This window comes from Halyomorpha halys, unplaced genomic scaffold (assembly GCF_000696795.3).
Source record: "Halyomorpha halys isolate HHAL.00 unplaced genomic scaffold, Hhal_1.1 Scaffold212.1, whole genome shotgun sequence".
NCBI lineage: Eukaryota > Metazoa > Arthropoda > Insecta > Hemiptera > Pentatomidae > Halyomorpha > Halyomorpha halys.
In genome coordinates, this window is record NW_027107855.1 from 813,201 (window position 1) to 819,182 (window position 5,982).

Sequence of the window (5,982 nt, forward strand, 5' to 3'; positions counted from 1 at the left end):
AGATAAGTTTATAGCCAGGAGACGCTTAAAAATGATCTTGAAAATTATCAAGGACCATTAGTACGCAAAGAATAGATAATCTAACCTACAGATTTCTCCATTTATTTACAGCTCCTATAATAATTGGTCCCATCTGTATGGATGGTGCGCTATACTAATTAATACTGTTAAACTGTCAGTCCTAATGATTTTATGTTTTTGGTACTGGTAGTAAAAAATCCATAAGAAAAGATAATGAGTTTTTATAAATGTAAAATTTCTAAAATTACTTAACTCCTAGCCAAATTTCTTCTACTTTCTTTTTCCTGGGAGAAAGTGGTGAATCATAAACAATGTATGATGAAATCAACAGGATAGGTTACAAAACCTATCCCTGTACGTACTATTATTTATAATTATATTCTATTTAAAAGTATTAGCAAATTAATGTAGCAATATTACACATTAATATAATTATACACATAGTTTACATAAAAACGTTCACCAAAATTCAGATGTGGAAAAGTCATCATATTTCATAGTTACTACTAGACGATTTTTTTAGATAACAAGTAATATCTAACATTCAAAAAGACAACACAAGAACATTGGAACACATACGTAAATTTATAAAATGATAACATATTCAAATAAAAAAATTATCTTTTCCTACTGATAGCATTATTAGCAGGAAAAGAAAATTAGCATTACAAATGTGTAAAATATACTGAGGTGTCAAAAATTAGAATTTCTTATTTCTGAAATAAAGCATTATTTACAATAATTTTGATTAGTTTCATAATTTATTTTTGTAAAATAATGAAACAGAAACTCCTAAATGTTTCTGCGATTAGATGAAAGGTAAGTACTTAAAAAAGTATTCTAGTGCTTGTAATTATGAAAATGTAATTTTAAAAATCAGTCATAAATATATTGGTAAATATCAGTATATTTTATATCAGTATAAAAAATACTGACAGACGAAATTTAGAGATCCCTGAATATTGATTCACGAAATCCTTTCTCTTTAGATGCTCTTTTTACATCGAAGAAAGACTAAAATGTGGGAGGAAATGAGTGTATACATTAAACAGTTTTTTTTTTCAATTTTTTATGTTAATTTTGACCCATGTCCTAAATATTATAACTTTAAAATATATTAGATAGGCTGATTAAACATCGTCTTGAAATTTGTATTATCACTCAGACACTCAACGCGACAGGGCTGTCTGTTGGACCCAGTTATTATTTATTTATTATTATTTAGTTACAATTATTTGTCTGTGTTGTATTTCAAAACATACGTTCGATATAGTATAAGTGCTCTAGTTATTGACAGGTCAACCTTTGTTTTTACATATTAAGAATTTGGTGCCAACAACCATTTCAAAATTGGCATCAGTTGTAAGCTGAAAGTTGAGGTTACAATTGGCCCAAAATTTGAAACGGTTGTTGACACCAAACTCTTAATATTTAAAAACAAATGTTGACCTATTAATAACTAGTGAACCTTTTTTTTTTTTTTAATTTAGCCAAAATGTTAAATATGTTTCAGGTTTATGTAGGTTGAAACTGCAAAATGATCGATATATGGGATTACTGTCTGAATTTAATGCTCTATCGATATCATTTGAGAAGTCATGGTTCAGGATCTTTTCAAAAATATCGCTTTTGAGTTTCAATACCCCGTTTTCGTATAAAGCATTGAACTCTACATCCGTATTGGTCTGGAATGTATTACTTAACCTAAAAAAAAAAAAATTACTTCAGAGCCCTAAAATGTAAGACAAATATATATTCCACCAGGAACGCCTGAACCAGTGATGCGGCGAGAGGGATGCGCTGGGATCTCTTGAGCTCTGCTCTACCCCTCACACGTGGGGGATAGAGTGGACTCAGGGATCCTCAGGTCGATTGTGTAAATATTGTATATATTATTTAATCATTATGTTATTTTATTTATTTATTTTTCAGATAGTTTGATTATGTTCATTTTGTTTGTATATATTTTAAGAGAGTTTTTTTATTATTATTTTTTCATTTTATTTTATTTTTTTTTTTTTATTTTATTATTTTTTTTATTTTTTTTTTCTATTTTAGTATGTATGAGATCATTCATCACTATTACCTATTGCCCACAACTGTGTAGCAGATTGTAATATCTAACTATAAATAAATCTATCAATCTAAAAAAAAAATAAAAATAAATAAAATAAAAAGGAACGCCTGAGACCTACATGTTGTGGTAAGGGTTAAAACCAACTATTTTAGTTGCAATAATGCATTATTATGGTAGTTAAAGTCAATACTTGATAAGCCAAATTTGAAGTCTATTTAGCGTTGGGTTATAGAATTTTGGATACATTGAATCCTGTCCACTGAAAGCCGATTCTGAGTTATAGAGTTTTTTATGAAGTAGGTAAAAGAATAAAAAATAAATCCAGCTTCTGTGATGTAGTCTAAAAGAGTTAGAAACTGAAAACGGACACCTGAGAAATAACAGAGAAATACACCTTTTCAACAGTTGTAGTAATATAAGAATTGGACAAATTTGTGGGGTAAATAGTTATAAATTAATTTCATCGTGGGACATCAGAAAAAAAAGCCAGAATATATCTAATTTTTTATTTATATAAAAATTGGTACTTAGGAGTTTTAAAAGGCTTTATGAACGAATCTGATTTGATTTTTAATAAAGATAATTTTTTTGGTCTATTTTAGCAGAAATAAATTTTAGTTTATATATATATATTTTTTTAAACATTTAGTACGATTAACAATTTTTTTTCTTATTTTACATAATAATAACAACAAAGCAATTGATGCATAATAACCATTAAATACATACGAAGTAAAGGTGGCATTCAATAACATAAATGAAATTTAAAATTATGTAAAATATTTTTTCTGGGCTACTAGAGCGCGGTGATTGTGATACCGTGTGTGTAGCCTCCCTTTGTATAGGTCCGACAGGCCGCCCATAGCTCAGGGGTTAGGCGCAAATCTATCGTTCTGAGATATGCGGGTGGTGCCAGTTCGAATCCGGCCTTGGGTGGGGGCGTTTTTCATTAAGTGGTGGCCCCACAAAATGAAAAACTTAACCACCATGGTTAAAATAGGTTGGTCACCTGTAGATAATTAGGCAAACATCACCTTCGGCGTGGATTGCCTATAAAAATTAGGTTGCCTATAAAGTTTAAAGTTGGCTAAAAAAATGCATGAAATCAAATAGTATTGAACAAGTGTAGAAAAGTAATCAAAGCTTTCCAATCAATAACAAATAATATAACTAATTTTTTATCATACTCTGTTAATGTACCCTAATTTGTAAATATGATTGTTGTTTATAGTTTAATGAGACATAAAAGTATTGTCAATTGAGTCTAGGTTATCATGATCATTCACTCAATTAACCGAATTCATGCAGAAAAGAAGCCGAGAAGAGTTTGGTTACGAATAAGTGTTGTAAATAAGAAGTAGGTAATTATTATTAAATCATGCTATATGTATTAGAGTAATTTTGAAAAAATTTAATTTATTTCATATAAAAATTAACCCTTCTTGTAATAATCCTGTATAAGTTTCGTTTTCAAATAATATCTTAATGCATACATTAATATTATAGAAAAAAATAAAATATATGAAATAATAAAAGGAAGAAGACCCACAATATTATTTACTCTTAGGGCCGGGGACTCGGATAACAGGGGTCCGGTTGTTAAGATATAAGAACAATGGCCAGTCAATATTAAAATATTTTGACCTCATCTAATAACGAAATCTTGAGTTACAGAGTTATCCGAGCCTCCGAATTCGACTTACTGAGTCTAAGGATTCGTTCTAGGTATCGTGATTTTTATTTGGAGTTATAGAATCTCGTATTCGAGTTAAGTAGTCCTGTTTCATCACTGAAACCATAGGTGTGTAGAGTTGACTTCGAGCTATCTAGTTTTAACGTATTTTGAAGATCTTTTAAATAAAAGCGCCGTGATTAGTCATTTTATCAGCATGTGTTGATTACGAGATAAACTTCAAAGGATTATATGAATCATCTTCATTCTATGGTTTATCGGTTTCTTGTTGAATCATAGAAACGCGAAGATAATAACCAAGCTTATCCTCAACTAAGTTTTGCAATGATATGTTATCCAAGAACCTGTTTTAAAACATTCAGTTTTTTATTAATCTATTCTCCAATCGAGGATGAAGGCAGGGCATAACGAATGGAAGACAAACGTAAAAAACAAACAAACCAGCATGGCGTGAAATGATGATGGGAAGCGATCCGTCAGTTTCAGACTCCTTTTAAAAAGCACGTATTAAGGCAAGACTTTGCCGGATAACTGACAAGGACATTCCCATCAAATCTGTTATTATCTTCCTTCTTTTCCTTTATATATAGATCTAATCCTTTCCTCAAGCTTTGTATTAAAAAAAAAAAAAGAAAGAAAAAGAAAAAAAAACAATAAAAAATCTTATTCACTCCAATACGAAATGACAAACATAGATTTGGAAATACTTTTAACACCGTAATATACCTGAATTGAATGAAGAATTGAATGTGGTTTAGTTTTACAATTTGATTTATATAAATTTTAATAATTAGAATATTTCTGGTATTTTCAATGACAATCACTGAAAGTATTGTTTATTTATGGAGTGGCATTATTAATGGTGTATACCTAATCTCAGATTAGTAAGTTAATTAGGCGCTACACGTTGACGATTACACGCCTCCTCAACCAGCAATCTCCAGAAGTTTCTGTCCTCCGTTGCTTCCATCCAGTTGTGAACTCCATGGTTCGACGAAGCATGTTATCTCGTAACAAGGGACAAAAATTCTACATATAAAGCACTTACTGCAAGACGCACAGTTGAAGAATATAGAGAAAAGAGAAAAAAGGAAAACCGGCTTCATAAAAGAAAGAAAAGATTCTGACAATATTGTAAGTATACTGTAAAGATCCAATATAAAGGAGAGAAAGGAACTAGAGACAGCTGAAATGGTTAAATCTATTGGTGATATCAAAAGATTCTATCCCTCAGTCAGTCAAAGCAGGAAGCCCTTTAAGTCCATCCACTCAGCATGCAAGGATCGCGAAGGTAATATAATCGTTGAGGGCGGCGTGCATGAATGTATGGAAGGAACACTTCGCGAATATTTATGCAGAACACCAAGAGGAGGAGGATAATAACCTAATCTTAGGTACCGAATGATAATTAGCATAAGTATAATATTAAATTTAAATTATAATAAAAACAAGGTAAGAGCAGTAAAATTAAAATTAAACTATTATTAGATAACTAATAACAGTTGAACTGATAAAATTCAATTTTGTAGTAACCTGAACGATATTTCGGAATTTTATTTTTGAAAGGATTTTTTTTTCTATTTTAATGAAATAAGTAAAAAAAATATGTAAAATAGCTTGTCTAATAGTTTTTTAAGGTTAATAAAATTTTCTATGATTTGTGCTCGAAATTATGTCTGTAAAACCATTACTCCCTACAATACAGTTCTTCTAAAATTTACCATTTTCCATTTTTTTTTTCTGACCTTTATTGAAAATATATAGATTACAATATTGATATATACATGTATATAAATATATATATAATGATGCCTTCCTTTGACATATGGCAATTAAAGCGTACCTCACGATAGCCGAGCGTTCTAAACCATAGACCTCTGGCACATATATCATATGACAGATCTTAAAAAATCGTAAGTGTCTCTTAAATTGAGAAATAACATCAAACGTATCCATTCTACGTGAACAGTTATGTAGAATGAATTTAATTAGTTTTCAATTCAGCCCGTAATAGAATGTATGAGTTCAACAGTTCTCTTAAAAATGGTTGATAGTAAAAAATATTGTTAAAAAAACATAATAAATAAAAAATAACTGTTCAATCAATTTTATTAAATTCCTTTTTTTTTTTTTAATTATGAAGAAAATGGTTAGGGTTGCGGTCAAAACAGAACAAAAATAGTTAACAACT